The sequence below is a fragment of the Elephas maximus genome, chromosome 14 (genome assembly GCF_024166365.1).
Source record: "Elephas maximus indicus isolate mEleMax1 chromosome 14, mEleMax1 primary haplotype, whole genome shotgun sequence".
NCBI classification, from domain to species: domain Eukaryota; kingdom Metazoa; phylum Chordata; class Mammalia; order Proboscidea; family Elephantidae; genus Elephas; species Elephas maximus.
In genome coordinates, this window is record NC_064832.1 from 26,588,487 (window position 1) to 26,607,063 (window position 18,577).

At 45.5% G+C, this 18,577-nt stretch overlaps 1 protein-coding gene across 5 annotated transcripts in view; it reads right to left on the minus strand.

Annotated features, from left to right (window-relative positions):
• The window catches only part of FAM124A (family with sequence similarity 124 member A), a 223,461-nt gene that overhangs the window by 183,976 nt on the left and 20,908 nt on the right, over positions 1–18,577 (minus strand). The window lies entirely within an intron of this gene.

Here is an 18,577-nt window from a genome sequence, read left to right on the forward strand (position 1 = left end):
GATAAAAGGCTTGCTCTTTTAAAAGATGGGTCTATTTGCATCTACATAAGTTTCATGACTGATCTAAGGGCAATCAAGAAATCTTTATGTCAGTTGTGATTCTGGGGGCCAGATTCATCAATAATGGACCTGCCTTCACACACATGCCTAACAATACCCAGAGGGTGTTAGGAATAGGGTGATCACATGCTCAACTCCATTTGAGAAGTGTGGTGTGCTTTGAGGAACCATAACCTCCATCAGTCCACAGGCTGACAGGTAATTTTTTGTTGTAGGTATAACAAGACTTTCCAAGTGGGCTGACATATTCATGTCACTGTGCGCACCTGTGATAGCATGGCTTTAATTTTGTTGGCTCAGACCCTGTCTGCATTTTTATCCCAACTCTATTATACATCTTACTCGTGAAGTTAGCTCAGTCTACTGTTGCCTTCTATTTCTCGTTCATTCATTCATTCACACATTTCTTGAGCAATCAATATGTACCAGGCACTGGGGATACAAGGAACTGGTAGAACCATATTCTCTGGGAGCGTGCTTACACAGACTCTCGTGTGAACAGTGCGCAGTCTGTGCAGCCCCAGGCAGCAGCCCTGTAAAGAACCAGAAGCCACAGGCGAGAATGTCATGATTTAGTTAGGAAACAGAGACACAAAAATTAAAATTCAATCTGATATATGCCTGTACGAAATACAACAGACTCGCATCTCGGGCAGCATTTAGATTCTAAAGTCTCGGTTGAAAGTCCCTTGAATTTCCAATGAAGTGTGAGTGGTACTGACTTAGGACAAGGCCACACAGCCAGACAGCTGTTTCTCTGGCTGAACAGGAGATGAGAGAACTGGCTTGCTGTAACAGTCTTGTATCTTTAAATACTAGAGCCCCACTCAACAGGCCAAGACTTTTACTCTCTAAGAGGCTTTCAGGAGCTCAAGAGGCCTTTGGAACCAAGGATGACGAAGTAACAGGTGAGTTGTATCTCAGTTCTCCCCTGATTACTGAGTGGAATGGTGGCTGGAATTATTTCAACTGTCCTCCTTGCTCCTTCTTTGTCTCTGGCTGAGCATGTGTCCCTGAGCCCCAATTTGTGTAAGTTAAATATGAGCACATTGCTATTGTAATCTGCTACCACACAATAAAGGAAAGAGCAGCTCTTTCTCTCTAGCACTTCCGAGAAGGTTTTCTAGAGGAGGCAGCATGTGAACTTGTCTTGAAAGGCAAACAGCTTCTCAATGATAACAACCTTAACTGTGTGTGTTGGGGGTGGGGGTCGCGAGTCACTACAGAGATAGAAGCTGTTTATGAAGTTGCAGAACCATGCCCACACAAGCACTTGTGCAAGGAAGAGGGTGGTGAGTCGTTTCTGAAACATGGCAAAGAAGCGGCTAGAAAATGCATTAGAGCCAAGTCGTAGGGGGGCTTCAGCTCAATTCAGTAGGTGGTAAGGGGCAAGGGGAGGTTTTAATAAAGGGATGATGGGATTAGCTGGGGAGAGGTTAGACTATAGGCAAAGTAAGGAGTTAGAAGACTACTGAAAAGTCCAGACAAGAGACAGCAAGGACTTGGGTTTTGGCAATGTAGTAGTTTGCATTATTGGCCCCTCATCCCAGCCTGTATCCTTGCTCTCTGCAATGTGACTCTGCAGTTTCTCCACTAAGCTGGATTAGACCACGAATGAGACATATTGACTGAGCCCAGCAAACGCAATCAGTCACCCAGCTGAGCCTGGTCTGGACCAATGGACCCGAGACACACAGGAAATAATGACTGCTGTTGCAAACTACTGAGTTTGGGGGTGGTTGTTACGCAGCAGTGTATTTACAGATGCAAACAGAAGAGGCACTGATTCACAAAGAGGTACATGCAACAGGACCTGGGGACTACTTAGGGAGCACGAAAAGTAGACGGGGATGTATCTTGATCCTTCAGCAACTGGTGTGATGCTGATGCTTTACTGAGATAGGAAATAGGGGAAGAAGGGCAGGTTTGTGGAGGAAGATAAGGAATTATACTTTGGCCATGTTGGCTTGAAATGCCTGAGTGACTTCCCAGAGGAACATCCTGTTGGTAACTGGTCCTATGCATTGCTCAGGTGATGGGTTGAATTTAAAGACGGACCAATTACCTTTAGACCATATGCTTGATTTTATGCAGTTTTCTGATAGGTATGTGTACCCTTATTGATTTGAATCAGTGAAAATATATCACAATGGCTTAAAAAGTAACTTGAATGCATGGATTATTCTGTCCTTTTCTTTGGCTGCTCATTCTGTTTTCCTGGCTTCTTTCTGTTTCATTGAAGGCTAGCACCTCTATCAGCAGAAATGCCACTGAAACCAAAGTAGTGCAAATGGGAACTCATTACATTTTCCACCCATCAGTAACTCCAGCAAAGGTAGGAGAAGACGCCACGATAACTAAAGCGTGCCTTTCAGCTTCCCAAAGTGCCTTCGTCTCCCAGTTGTGGAGACCTGTTACTCTGCTAAACATTCACCAATGCTCAATATAAATGGAAAAGAGCAGGGGGCTTTGAACAATTTGGGGATGAATAAATTTACTTGAGAAAATTACAGATGATTTCTGCGTGCGGGAATAAAAGAGACATGAAGTAGAAAGAGTGTGTGAGAAAAGAAGTTGTCTAAGTAGTCAGGCCAGTCCCTTTAGGACTATGACTCCCCCTGAGTGTATGCATACTGCCATACACATGGGATGACACTGTTAGCTAACACATGTATGACATTCGCTGTGTGCCAGGCACTTTCTTGGTGTTTTACATGTATGAACCCACTCAATCCTCACGACAACCCTACAAGGAAAACACTATTATTATCCCCATTTTAAAACTAAAACCAAACCAGTTGCCATTGAGTTGACTTGGACTCACAGCGACCCCACGTGTCTCAGAATAGAACTGTGCTCCATAGGGTTTTCTTTCTTTCTTAATAATATTTTATTGTGTTTTCCGTGAAGATTTACACAGCAGTTTAGGTTCTCATTCAACAATTTCTGCACAAATTGTTCACTCACATTGGTTACATTCTTCACAATGCATCAACATTCTCATTATTTCCATTTCGGTTGTTCTGTGTCCATTAATCTAGTTTCCCTGCCCCGTTATATTCTCATCTTTGTTTTAAAGTCATTGTTGACTCTGGTTTCATATAGGTAGTTTTTTAAAGGAGCACAGTACTTATGGGTGATATTCATTATTTTGTGAGCCAATATGTTATTTAGCTACAAGGTGACTTTAGGGGTGAGTTTCAGTTCAAGGTTTGAGAGTATCTCAGGGCAAGAGTTTCAGAGAGTCCTCCAGTCTCAGCCAGTCCAGTAGGTCTGGTTTGATTCTTTTTAGGAATTTGAGGTTCTATTCCACATTTTCTCCCATTCTATCAGGGTCCAACTATTATGGCCCTGGTTAGAACCATGGTAGTGATAGCTGGGCACCATCTAGTTCTTCTGGTCTCAGGGTAGATGAGGCTACGATTTGTGTAGACCATTTGTCTTGTAGACTAGTTTCTTCTTTGAGTCTTTGTTTTCCTTCTTTCTCTTTTGCTTTGGATGAGTAGAGACCAATAGTTGTATCTTAGATGGCTGATCACAACCTTTTAAGACTTCAGATACTACTCACCAAACTAGGATGTAGAACATAACTTTATGAACTATATTATGCCAATTGACAGAGATGTTTCACAAGATTATAGTCCTAATCCTTCAACCCAGAAAGCCAATCCTGAGGTGTTTGATTATGTCTACGAAGCATTTGTAACTGTGAGCCCTATGTGCTTTATTATATATATGAATATATGCGCATACAGTCACATAGATGCATATACATATGCATATACTTCTGGTGGTGCAGTGGGTAAGAGCTATAGCTGCTAACCAAAAGGTCAGCAGTTTGAATCCACCAGGCGGTCCTTGGAAACCCTATGGGCAGTTCTACTCTGTCCTATGGTCACTATGAGTCAGAATCAACTCGATGGCAATGGGTTTTGTTTTTTATATATACATACCTATATACATATAATTGGAGCTCTGGTGGCACAGTGGTTAAGAACTCCGCTGCTTAGCAAGTGGCCATCTAAGACGCATGAATGAGTCTCAAACCACCTGGATCAAAGGAGAATGAAGAACACCAAACACACAGCGTAATTACAAGCCCAAGAGACAGAAAGGGCCACATGAACCAGAGACTACATCATCCTGAGACCAGAAGAACTAGATGGTGCCCGGCCACAACCGAAAGACTGCCCTGACAGGGAACACAACAGAGAACCTCTGAGGGAGCAGGAGAGCAGTGGGATGCAGACCCCAAATTCTCATAAAAAGACCAGACTAAATGGTCTAACGGAGACTAGAAAGACCCCAGTGGCCATGGCCCCCAGACCTTCTGTTGGCCCAGGACAGGAACCATTCCTGAAGCCAACTCTTCAGACATGGATTAGACTGGACAGTGGGTTGGAGAGGGATGCTGGTGAGGGGTGAGCTTCTTGGATCAGGTGGACGCTTGAGACTATGTTGGCATCTCCTGCCTGGAGGGGAGATGAGAGGGTAGAGGGGGTTGGAGGCTGGCGAGATGGACACGAAGGGAGAGACTGGAGGGAGGGAGTGGGCTGTCTCATTGGGGGGAGAGTAATCGGGAATATGTAGCAGGGTGTGTGTGGGTTTTTGTGTGGGAGACTGACTTGATTTGTAAACTTTCAATTAAAGCACAATAAAAATTATTAAAAAAAAAAAGAATTCAGCTGCTAACCAAAAGGTTGGCAGTTCAAATTCACCAGCCACTCCTTGGAAACCCTATGGCAGTTCTACCCTGTCCTATGGGGTTGCTGAGTTGGAATTGACGTGACAATGGGTTTTTGGTTTTATACACATATATGCTTATGTACATACATACATACTAACATATTTTTTGGTTGTTTTTGCTCGTTTAAAAATTATATATATTATAGTAATTACCAATAGGTCCTGTTTTGTGTGTATATTTTAGTAAAATCATTTACCTTTGTCAAGCTGTGTACGCGTCACCCTCATTTTACCATCACCAAAAGTAACAAGTGTCTACTATCTAGAAAGTGAATGCCTCCCCACCTCCCATCCCTGGTAACCACTAATGAACATTGGTTTCTGTAAATTTATCTGTTCATGTCATTTCATAAAAGTGAGAATATGCAATATTTGTTTTTTTGTGATTGTTTTATTTCACGCAACGTAATATCTTCCAGGTTCATCCATGTTCCAAGATGTTTTGGGAACTCATTTTGCTTTATTGCTGAGTAGTATGCCATAGGGTTTTCAGTGGCTGTGGCTTCTTGGAAGCAGATCATCAGGCCTTTCTTCCAAGATGCCTCCGGGTAGACTTAAACTTCCAACCTTTCAGTTAGCAGCTGAACTCATTAACTGTCTGCACCATGGAAGGACTCCATCCCCATTTTGGAGAGCAGGAAACCAAGGCTCAGAGAGGTGCAGTAACTTGCTACAGTCACACAGAGAGTAAGGGCGGAGCACTAGCAGGCAGTGGGCTCCAGCATCTGTGGCGTGTGCCCAATCTCTCCACCCTCCTGCAGCGAGGATGCTTGCCCTCCGCTGTCCTCTCTGCTTCAGCACAGCGAGCAGCCGCCATTCGCATCCATTTCTGGCCACACTGCTACCACCTCAGCCTTCTCCCCGGCTCTCCCGCCTCATGCCCACTGGCTGTCTTCCCGGCCACGAACCAACACCTTCCTGTCATGGACACTCACTGACGTCTCTTTCCTCAGGCCCTCAGTCTCTGAGGAAGAATAAAACAGAAACCTCCTCCTGCTGGCACACATCCAGGTCTTCCCATCTGAGCACAGCCCTCACGGGTACCCTGAGCAGGCCAGCTCCGCAGATGGGTGCAAGAGTGGGAAGAAACGCAGCACTGCGGCACAGAGAAAGCCTGCAAGCAGAAGGAAAGGCTGGTGTAAAGGGGTCTGAGTGAGGTACTTTCTGAGTCTGCCACACAGCTGTCAGGGAGCTCGGCCCTGTCTACCTCTGTTAGCCACACAAAGGCTTCCCAGTGAGCAGGAACAAAGGCGACCCTGGAGCTTTCATGGATGAGTGACTGTTTACAGCTCAGCAAAAGGGCAAGACACAGCCCAGCCTGGGAGCAGAGGGGAGGGGCCAAAAGACACTACACCAGCAGCACCCTTGCGTGGGCCACTCAGGGAGGGAGCCGTGAGCTGCAGCAAGGAGGAAGGACGACAAAGACGGCTCCCCCTCTGCGCGCCGCATGCCCTGGATGAACTAGGGTGTATGACAGTTAAAATCCTGCCCCAGGAGTGTTAAGGAGAACGTGGGGGCATTACTGGCCATCGCTGGCATATGCTTGCTCCACGTGACCCTAAAACAAACGGCTGAAGAGCCACAGAATGCAACCCCGGGCCATCACCAGGGGCTAGGGTTACACACACACACCAGAGGAAATCTGTGTGCAGCCAGAGGAAACCAAGCATTTGAAGGGCGGGGGCGGGGCGGGGAGGAGAGAAATGTGAATAATTAATTGCCATGAAAAGCCTCTACTCCACTGGTCCATGCATGTCTTTATCATATCTATTACGCATCTTCTTTAGGACCTCACAGACCACCTGTTCAGTTAGGGCAAAACACAGACCCAAACAGGCTGAGCAGCCAGACAGACTTCCTCAGGCTTGGTTAGATGATCTGAGTTGTCCACACAACAGTCATGAGGCTTTCAAATTAGTTTGTGCTTCCCAAAGGAGAAGGGAGATTCTGTCTCTGTGATGATGTACGATCAGATTTTCCTTTGGTAAGGTAAAAAATAAGTTTAAATAAAGCACTGTGCTTGTCCAGACCTAGGAGATGGAATGTATACTGTTAACCGGGGTATTTACTACATTTTTCCAGTATTTCACTTTCCTGGACATCCCTTTTCAAATTTAACAGAAATGAATTTAGATAGCAACCACTTATTAAGCTATTATTTGCTAATCACTGTCCTAAAGGCTTTACGTATACGATTTCATTTCATCTTAGAACATCATTATGTCAGAGCAGAACTGGTCCATAGGGTTTTCTTGGCTGTAATCTTACAGAAGCAGATCACCTGGCCTTTCTTCCACGGCACGGCTGGGTAGATTCAAACCGCCAAACTTTCGGTTTGTAGCTGAGCACAAAGCATTTGCACCACCCAGCGACATTAACACTATGATACAGGTGCATTATCCCCATTTTGCAGGCGAAATGTTAACCAGCTTGCCAAAGGTCATCCAGCCAGAGAACAGTAGTCTGAACCTCCAAATCTGTGCTCCTTTCCAGCACGCTGCACCTCCCAAACCCACCATCCTTATTAGCATACTGGTTTCCGTCCTGAACCTCAGCTTGCTGTGGTTCTGATACTGGGGCTCAGTCCCTTCAGGCAACCTGGGGGCAAGGCCCCCCATGCATGGACAGGCCATTTCTCCTGGGGGGTTTTGGGCAGCCACCGCCCTGGGATGTGCACCCTAAGCTTGAGCACGGTAGAGGAGAGGGGAGGGGACAGAGGTCCTTCTGCCTGCTGACAGAGTTCCCGAGGCTGAGCTCCTGCTTGGCCATCTCAATGCTGCCTGTGCCAGGACAGCTCACTGCCAGCCTCTGCGTCCTGGGGCTTCCGTCAGCTGTGCCTGCCCTGTCACCCGCTGTCCCGTGCCTGCCAGATTGGCCCTCCTGCCACAACTGGCAAAATGGCATGTCCCCAAAGCGCCTACTTCATACTAGAACAGTGTATCCAGCTTAAGGTCCAGGCCCCTCACTCCAAAAGGGATCATGCCAGGCCAAGTCTCAGGATAGAACAAGCTCAGAGACCCCTTTCTAGAATTTTGAGCAATGATCCATGTCTCTGTCATTTCGTGTAGAATTTGTCACTTACAATTTGCAATTCAGTTGTAATCATTTACTTAATCAAGGAATGCTTACTGATCACCTACTATGTGCCCGCCACTGTAGAATACAGTGGTGAATAAACGAAGTCCCTGCGTTCATGGGGCTTATAATCCAGGTACGGAGACAGGCAATAAACAAATAAAGAACTGTATGAGATGATGATGGGTAGCCACGTGCCGTGGACACTTTGCTAAACAAACACATGTTCAGCGTGGGAATAACAGAAGTTTCCAAGGCAGTAGCTGTTAGCCATTTACCATTAACTGTATAAGGTGTCACACACCATTCCAGCATCTTAAGTATTGCCAGTGCTGAGGTGCCCCATCAGCCCCAGGGAGGCGAACGGGGTCTGAACAAGGGCACCCCCAGCCACTGCAAGCTGCTTGGTTAGGGAATTTGGCTCTGGAGCTTGGCTTGGACCCTCACATGCAGGAGTCTGAATAAGCTCCTTATTTGCATCTCTGAAACCCGCTCTGTGGCAGTGAACCATTTAGGAGCTTGGATACTTGGTCTGGCAACCAGAACATGTGATCTAGTGGCAGAAAACCCAGGCGCAATGGATCAGGTATGCAACCAAGATATGCACAGGTCACAGGTGGACACTGTGAATAAAGATCAGGGCAGGAAGCAGACAGGACGGAAGCTCTAAGCAATGATGAACACAAAGTGCACTGCCTGTGAAGAGCCGCGGACAGCCCCCCTCACATCCCGGTTCCTGGAATGCCTAAAATAACTGCTCTCAGAAAGGAGCTTCCCAGTTCCTTTCTGGGAGCGTCTATTCATCCGGAATGTAAAAAAATGAATAGCCTGCCTTAATCTCTTCTTTCACAGCTTTTAAAGCCAATTTCTCCAACCTCCGAACTAAAGAAAAAATTGTACGCAATTCCCTTACCTCTGCTAAAGTTCAAGAGAAAGTAATCTCAGACTTTCTCAATTGTTAGTAATTTTATAATTTTGACAAAGCCTTTGGCCTATAACTTTGGGCTGTGAAAGTGGCAGGGCCAGTCCCAAAGCCAGTTCCAACTAAAGCAAAAATTAGGATGTGAGGATGGGAACGGTGGGACTCTGGTGACAGTGAGATGACATGTACCCAATGCTATCCAAGAGATTCCAACTCATAGTGACCCCATAGGTGGCACAAACTGCGATCACCGCAATAACAGAAAAGTTCTCCTCCCTCCACCTGAAATCACAGAATGTTCGTATTTGAAGAAAATGAATGCAGGCTGCAATGGTGAAGCCAAACCTGTACCTTCCTGTTGCAGAGGAGAGCAATAAGGAATCCTGCTGGTCCTCAGGGCCTCTCAGCCTTTGTAAGAGTTTGTTATAAGTGTGTTTGTTCTAACCGTGGCTGTTTTACTGCTCTCTCAAATTTGCATCATCATTGCAGAAATGATGCCACAGATCTGCATGTCTGAGATGTATTCCTGAGCTCATTCTAAAACCAGGACGCTATCAAGAAAGAAAGAATACAGAAAGTAAGGCAGAAACTTTAGATACTCTGCATTTTTTACCCTGCAGGACATTTTAGTCCACGGTGAATTTAGTCCTCCTCCTTGTTCTACAGATAGGACACGGGGGCCAAAGGTCAGGCGATCTGGCTAAATCAACCAATGAGTCCATGGCCGATCTAGGAAGAGAGTGAACAGCCAGATCTGTCATTTTATGGATGAGGAAACCGGGGCCAGAGGTCAAATGACTTACCTCAGCTGCCCATTAGTCAATGGTAGACCTTGAAAAAGAATGAACAGCTCACATTTCTTAATCCAGGGCTCTTCCCTTCACACTTCCTACTGTCCCTAGTAATAAAATATAACAACAACAACAACAAAAAAAAAAACCCCAACCCAAACCCGAACCAGTTGTCACTGAGTTGACTCTGGCTCACAGGGACCCCCAGTTGTCACTGAGTTGACTCTGGCTCACAGGGACCCCCAGTTGTCACTGAGTTGACTCTGGCTCACAGGGACCCCCAGTTGTCACTGAGTTGACTCTGGCTCACAGGGACCCCCAGTTGTCACTGAGTTGACTCTGGCTCACAGGGACCCCCAGTTGTCACTGAGTTGACACTGGCTCACGGGGACCCCGTGTGTGTCCAAACCCGAACCAGTTGTCACTGAGTTGACTCTGGCTCACGGGGACCCCGTGTGTGTCAGAGTTAAACTGTGCTCCACAGGGTTTTCAACAGCTGATTTTTTGGAAGTAGATCACCAGGCCTTTCTTCCAAGGCACCTCTGGGTGGACTCAAGCCACCAATTTTTGGGCTAGCTGCTGAGCGTGTTAACCATCTGCACCACCCAGAGGCTCCTTTAAAGTACCAGTGCCTGCTAAAGGCCCCAGGGACTGCAAAGCAGGAGGAGCTCACAACCTAACGGAGAAAGCAAGGTGTTCACACAGAGAAAGGGATATGATAAGTTCTAAATAACACAGAAGACAAAACCCAGAGACAATAACTAAAGTTCCTCTTTCCCACAATTTTCTCATTCCACCCACCGTGTCTGCGGTGTTTACTGCTTTAGGGAGGGTGGGGTTGATAAACCTGTTAATCAAGCTTCTGAATTTCTTCTTTTTTTTTTAACTCATAGCAGAAGAAATAGCCTTGAAAGCCCAGGTTTTCTATTGCAAGAGTTCTTGGTGACGGAAAAGGCTTTTTAAGCCAAGAAAGGCTGCATGGCTAGAGCAGAGGGTCTGCAGCATGAACAGTGGCACGCAGGAGAATGTGCCTGATGCAAGAGTGGCTTCTCCCACGCAGATGGGAAGCTTGGGCTCCTGGAGGGAGGAAGACGACTGGGAGAGAGTCAAGCTTGCATGCCAGAAGACTTCTGTCTGAGCAAGGACCACGTACCAGCCTCTGCTGGGCCAAGGCTGCAGGGGTGGGGGATGCCAGCTCAGTGCTCCAGTCTGTAGGGGCTGGAGGTGACTGCTCAAGACTGCGGCTAAGCTCTATTACAGGAAAATCTAGCAGTACTACTCTTATATCTGAGTTTGTGACTGTGAAATCCATACTCACTGTAACAGAAGGATCTTATAAGAGTTCTTAGTGAACAGTACAAAGTATTATAATTCAACTGATGATGACCCCTTGAGCATGCCATCTCACAGAAAGACCTCCAGGTTGAGTACAGGTTATCCGTGACCCCCGCGCCCCCGACATTTTAGTTTCATTACGCTCAGGACTGAAGCAACAACACTTTACACATGGAATCACAGAGGAAGCCCCATACTAGACAAAGGAAAGACTTCTCATAACTGTTCTTGTTACAAAGAAAGGTGTCTTAGTTATCTAGCTCTACTGTGTCCTGTAGGGTCACTATGAGTTGGAATCAACTCGACAGCCATGGCTTAAGGTAAAGCTATAACAGAAATACCACGAGTGGATAGCTTTAACAAACAAATTTATTCTCTCACAGTTTAGGAGGCTAGAAGTCCAAAATCAGGGTGCTGGCTCTAAGGGAAGACTTTCTCTCTCTGTCCACTGTGGGGGAAGGCCCTCAACAATATTTCCCTGCATCTAGGAGGTTCTCAGCTCAGGGACCCCAAGTCCCAAAGGATGCACTCTGCTCCCAGCTCCTCTTTCTTGGTGGTAGTGGGTTCCCCCTTTCTCTGCTCACTTCTCTCTCCTTTTATCTCTTCTAAGATAAAAAGAGATGCAGGCCACACTCCAGGGAAATTTCCCTTACATTGGATCAGGGCAGTGACCTGAGTAAGGGTGTTGCATCCCACCCTAATCCTGCCTCGTTAACATAATGGAGAGTTCACTCCCAAACAGGACCATAACCACAGGTACAGAGATTAGGATTCACACACAACACATCACAAAATGTAGGATAATCAGACCACAAAATGGAGGACAACTGCTGGGAATCACGGCCCCGCCAAGTTGACACATATTTTGGGGGACACAATTCAGTCCATGACAAAGGGTAGGTCAGTCTTCCTAGCATAGGTTGAACAGTTCAGCTTCACTACCATTTTGTGCCAATAATAATGTAAAGAGATGTCAGGTGAAATAAATATAAAAGGGGGACAGAGAGCAGATGGAACACTCCTCTTCCACAGCCAGTGTGTTAAACAGCATAGATGCTCAATAAATGCAGAGGAAGGGAACAAACTTGAAGGGAAAGAATAAAGATGACAGGGTCCTCTTAGCACTCCCAGTCAATTCTGAATATTATAGCTTCTAAAAGCTGTGACCTGGCTTTTTGCACAACGTTCCCCAAACATATCTGACTTACTATTCTATCAGAGGTTAAAGGCAGCAGTGTTGATGATGCATAAAGACAGAGACAGTCTACTGAGTGGGAAACACTTCCGTACAGACTGCAGAGGACTGATAGCTTTGCTGGGGCAGTTACTGCTGCCTGAGCTCGGAGCAGGACTGTAAGCAATACCCTAGTTTTAATGAGAGAAACGGAAGATTTCAATTTGCAAGCCTCTAAAACCAGAGATTTTCCCTGTTTATAATCAACTCTCCAGAGCAATTTTGCTCATTGTTATTGTAAAAATAAATAAGTATATATACACGTGTGTGTGTATGTATGTATATGTATACATGCACACATATCCTTTTTTTATACATAAAATCACAATTTTTATGAGAACCTGGCACTCTCATCTATGCTGATGGGAGACTGAAGCAGAGCCTTTGGAGAACAATTTGGCAACGGGGATCAGAAACCTTAAAAGGTACAAATATTTTTTACTCCCACAATTCCACTTGCAGGAATTTATGCTAAGGAAATAATGAAGGATGTGTGCAAAGATTTAGAACAAGGATGTTCCTGGCAATGCTGTTATAGCAGTGAAAACCTGAATACAATCTATAGGTCCAACAACAGGGCGCTGGTGAATACAGTGTGGCGCGGAAATGCAATGGACGCTGCGTGGGTAGTCAACGCACTATAGAAGTGAGTTCACTGGACGTAGAAAGCTGGACACAATATATTTTGTGAGAAAATCAGAATATGCTTATAAAATATACCCTGAATGCCCTGGTGAAAAAAAACATCAAATTTTTGTAATAATACCAATTTTTGTAATAATATACATTCATAGGAATACAGATGCTCAAAAAAAAAAAAAATTCTACAAACATATCCACCAAATTACAAATAATGGTTGTCTCCACATGGTAGGACTCTGGGTTTTCTTCTTTTTGCTGACCTTTCTGTATTTTCTGACCTTTCTACAGTGACTCTATATTATTTGGGTAATAAAAATTATTTTAAAATAGAGAAAAGCACCAGACATGTCAGGGGCATGCGTGGTGATGGCTTCTCACTAGCCCCCCGCCATGGAATGCCAAGAATCCCAGTCAGACCCCATGTCCCTGAAGTGTCAACAGGTTCTCACAAGGAGGCGACCTGGTGCACCGCGTCTGTCCTACATCCTGGAAGTAAATGGACACCCTCTCTGCGGCTGAATCCGTACTATTCACACCCATCTTGGGAGCCAGAAAGACTACACCATTTTCTGGGAAACAGACGCCAGTGCAGCAAACTATCAAAGGGTTCTTCGCCAGGGTATATTGTCCTCGCCCTTGGGTTTCCTCATGCATACCTTTGGTTACTGCTTTTTCTTATCAACTGTCAAAGAGCAATACTGTCCAGCTTTCCAGTTTCCCACTCAGAGATTCTGGATCCAGACTCATGCCATCACGTAACAGTGTAAATGCACTCACACTTTCGGCTTCAGCAGTTTCCTTGTCTCTGTCCGAGGCTTCCTGTGCTACTTCTACCAGCCCATGGGGAAGGCTTCCACCTGCTCCACAAACAAACACCCACCTCCAGCTTGCCTCATATGGGATGTAGCTCCTATTTTAAAATAAACTACTCCCGGTAGAGAAATACTACTATTTTTCTTTTAAATTATCAATGAAATAATTTAAATATCAAGCGAAATATTTTCATGTCTAGACATTAAGCAGATTCTAGATCCTATAGATGATACCATTAAAATTTTAGAATCTGAAAGTATTAAGTTTGGATGAACTACATCTATCAGGTGGGACTTAAGTGCAGTCTCGCTTACTGGGGAGATGGGCTAGTGCTGTTCGAGCTTTCACTGCAAACAACTCACCTGGCTCAGGAGGTCTGGGGTGGGGCCAGGACTTTGCATTTCTAACAAGCTCCCAGGTGATGCTGGTCCCTGGACCACACTTTGAGTAGCAAGTTTTCCAGCCAATGATGTTATGTGCTCGGCCAGACCAAGACAGCCTCTCTCTCTGGGCAGCTACACAACATGGAGCGAGTGGGACACCACAATCCATATCAGCCGATGGTTGGTGGCTTGGAGGCCGTGGCTAACCTTGCACCTGAGTGAATGCAAGACCCAGACCTACCACAAGTGGCACGCCCAGGCCTGTGACAATTTTTATTAGTGTCACCATATAAGCTACATGCTAAATCGCGCCACCCCAGCATAAAAGAGCAAGAACTCATTAGAAAGGGTGTCTCAAAACTTTCCTCAAAAAGTTAAATATAGACTGACCATATGATCCAATTTCACTCATATATATGTATTATATGTATAATGTGCAGTTGTAAACCCAGCAGTTCACATAAAACAAATAAAAGCAACAGATGAATGGATAAACAAACTGTGGAACAGACATGCAGTGGAATACTAGTTCAGCCATAAAGAAAATGAAGTTCCGACTCATGTTAAGATATGAATGAACCCTGAAAATATGCTGAGTGAAATAAGTCAGACACAAAAGGACAGATGTTATATGATCCCACTTATGGGAACTATCTAGAAAAGGCAGATGCACAGAGACTGAGGCAGACTAATTGTTACCAGGGGCCAGGGGGAGGGGAGAAAAGGGTTGGCGCTTCAGAAGCACAGAGTCTCTGGTTGTGGGGACGAAAAACTTTGGAAACGGACAGTGGTGATGATACACAACATGGTGAATGTAATGACAATGAATTGTACACATAAAAATGGTTGAAATGGAAACTATCTTGTTATATATATTTTACCATATATGAAAAAAGAGTAAACCTGGAAAAAAATCTATAAAGGCATACATCAAGTTATGAAGAGCAGTCGTTTCTGGGTGGTGGAATTCTGAGTTTTCTTCTTTTTGCTTACCTGTGCCAAGCCAGGCTCACCACCCATTAAAAAAAAAAAAAAAAAAACCCACTGTGGTTGAGTCAATTCTGACTCGTAGAGACCCTACAGGACAGAGTAGAATTGCCCCATAGGGTTTCCAAGGAGCAGCTGGTGGATTCAAACTGCTGACCTTTTGGTCAGCAGGCAAGCTTTTAACTGCTGTGCCACCAGGGCTCTACAGGGAACTTTAAATCTCAATGCTGGGGGTTGTAAGAAAAGCCACCAGCGGCAGGGCCCCCCTCTCCACTGTTAGCGAAGCTGGAGTGAGGTCAGTGCATTCTAGAGACAGGAAGAGAAGCCTTAGGGTGCACGCCCACAGAGCTATAGGGCGGTAGCTGTAGATGACCCAGATGTCTGTCCCAGGGAACATGACAGCTCTATGTGAGTAAAAGCTTTAATCCTACAGTCTACTTTAGAAAGCAGAACCATAAGGCAGGATGGACTAGACAAGGAAACCAGACTGACCTTTCCTTTTCGTGAGGACTGCATTTTAGTGGCTTCTCCCTGGCCTCTGCAGCCATGGCCACACACTGAGGTGGTAAGTGCTCTCAGCAGGGTATCCTCAAATGCAAAGGCCCCCACGGAGACCCCAGCCCCAGCTACTGAGAGTCACTGCAGCCACGCAGCAGCAGCTCACCCTAAATTTCACATGCCAATGGTTTGGCACGTGAACATGAGTGTTGCGCCAAAACATGGCCTTGAACATCATAGTTCTTATTTGAGGTTCACTTGCTGGAAGTTGCACCTTGAAAGTGCTCCTAGCTCTGCAGAGTGGTAGAATAGAAATTCAAAACATTATAATTTCCCTCCATTTGGAAACTGGTATACCATTTCCCCGTTGCTTTTATTTGTTTTACGTGAACTGCTAGATTTACAACTGCACATCAAACAGCACAATTAGGATCACTAATAAACGCTTTGGAAACTAAGGAGCAGGATATGAAGGCAAGTAGTGACCTACCTAAACGGAGATCCTTCAGTTCTCTTGCCAAGTGTGTCCCTAAAGGCTGTTACCGTTCGCGGCTAACCTGGTCTCAACGGCTAATTAGAGAACGTCAGTGACTTCTGTTCTGACGCCTCTGCTGCAGCAGGGGTGTGAGGCTGGGGAAGGAGTAGTGGATTTGAGTCATTTTGGAAACCTACATACATGGCCAATTCCATGCTGATCGTGAAATGAAGCAAGTTCAAGGTTAAAATTGTTCTTCGTGAGATTTAATCAACTGATTTATGTTTTGCTTCTACCATATGGACTAAGACTCTGAAAGAATATTTGTTCTGAGAATCAAGAATGGGGAAAACATTGAACAGAGAAAAAAAAGAAAACTATGAAATTTACAAATGCCTCAAAGTTAAACTGGCTACTATCACCTCTTCCAAAATACTGATCTTCCTTTTTTTTTTGAGACCTGGGATAAGAACTGGTTCTAAGATGAGTAAAGTCTGTCTGTAAGATACCATCTCCTCTAATAAAAACTGAAAGAAAATCATTATTTTGAATTTAGCTGCTGGAAACTGAGATACAGATCATTCCGTATGCAGATACTCCGCATCTGTGATGAGTTCTACAATACACAATCGTATCTTTCAACTGTTGCTTTTAAAACCCACTGCCATTGAGTCGATTCCAACTCATAGCGACCCTATAGGACAGAGAAGGGCTGCCCCACAGGGTTTCCAAAGCTGTAATCTTTACGGAAGCAGACAGCCACGTCTTTCTCTCACAGTGCAACTGGTAGGTTTGAACTACTGACCCTTCAGTTAGCAGCCGAGCACTTTAACCACTGTGCCACCACGGCTCCCTAGACAAGCTACCCATTGCTGAAGGGTTGATTCTGACTCATAAAGACCCTATAGGACAGAGCAGAACTGCCTCATAAGGTTTCCAAGGAACGGCTGGTGGATTTGAACTGCTGACCTTTTGGTTAGCAGCTGAGCTCTTAACCGCTGTGCTAGCAGGGCTCCAGACGAGCTACAGTACCTAACAACAACAACAACAACAAAACGAAACCCACTGCCGTGGAGTCGATTCCGACTCATAGCAACCCTATAGGACAGAGTAGAACTGCACCATAGAGTTTCCAGGGAGTGCCTGATGGATTCGAACTGCCAACCTCTTGATTAGCAGATTCGAACTGCCGACCTCTTGGTTAGCCTCCGTTGCACTTAACCACTACGCCAGAAAGTACCTAGCAGTTAAACAAAATGCCTCAACTTGCTATCAGAAAACCACTGGCAATCCACCTGACCCTCTCCCACAAGATGAGTGTGTAAATGGACCCACGGCAGGAACCAGGCCTGGTTGGGGCTGCCCTCAAGGACGGTGCACAGACGTGGGGACCCCAGGAAGCTGAGGGCTGAATTCCATCGGACCTACTGTCTGTGGGAGCTCTGTGTCTGCAGGGTGAACCCGAGCAGGAAGCAGGAACCAGGAACGCGACCTAAGTCACGCGAAGGACAGAGCAGGACGCTGGAAAAAGAAACTCATTGCTGTCAAGTCAGTTTTGACTTGTAGCGATCCCATGTATTACAGAGTAGAACTGCTCCATAGGGTTTTCTTGGCTGTAATCTTTATGGGAGCAGATTGCCAGGCCTTTCTTCCTCAGGACCACTGGGTGGGTTTGACCCATCAACTTTCAGGCTAATAGTGGTGCAGAAACCATTTGCGCCACCCAGGGACCTTGGAAAAATAAAACTAGGGTAAAATCGAGGAGGCCAGGAATCTGAGGCACGGGTGGGTTGAAGAACGGGTCCTGCCCAGCCGTCCTGTGCCTTTTCTGCACAGTTTGGTACCACCTGCTGGACTCAAATTGGCCCTTTCTCCTACCACGGACAGAGAATTCCTCAGGGGACCTCCTGGGGGCTGAGAAACTCCCTCTGTATCACCTGGACTGGCCATTTACCATTTGTGGTTTGAAAAGCACGAAGGGGCACAAAACCGCAAGGCATTCCTGCCACCCCTGGCAGTTCATAAGGAGCTAGGTTAAGAGTTAATGGGTACACCAGACCTTCGAGAAGGAACAGTTTTAGGGCAGGAGTTAGGAGGGCAAACAGAGGAGACTCCTGGGGAAGAGACTCCAGTAGAGGGAACTAGTGAACTCATTGACCACTTCACACTGGCCTCGCTCTGGGGCTAGAGGCTCTCAAGGAAGGCTATACTGTCCTAAAAATATCATCTGGCACTGCCAGCATCTTCAAAGAGTGATTCTCCAAGTATGATTATAATTTTTATTGAATGAAAATATTCAGTGATACATGATGGGAATTTCATTTGCATTGTGTGACTCAGTTCATTTCTTTTCCTGGTATCATTACTGTGTTTCCTTTACTGTGTTTATAAATTTTTCCCTTTTTACTTAAATCATTCGAGAATGCAAACTGTATACAGTGGCTTGATGATATCCTAACCAGTGTTCTAGAAAAACAATCTAAAATTCTGAGATCATAAGTTCAACTCATCCTCCTCACCATGGAAGCATGATTTTTTGAGATCTTCTGAGCACCAAGGAGTTTAGCTTTTCAGAAAACAGAAAGGAAAAACCCATCCTCTCTGTCAATCTAGAAA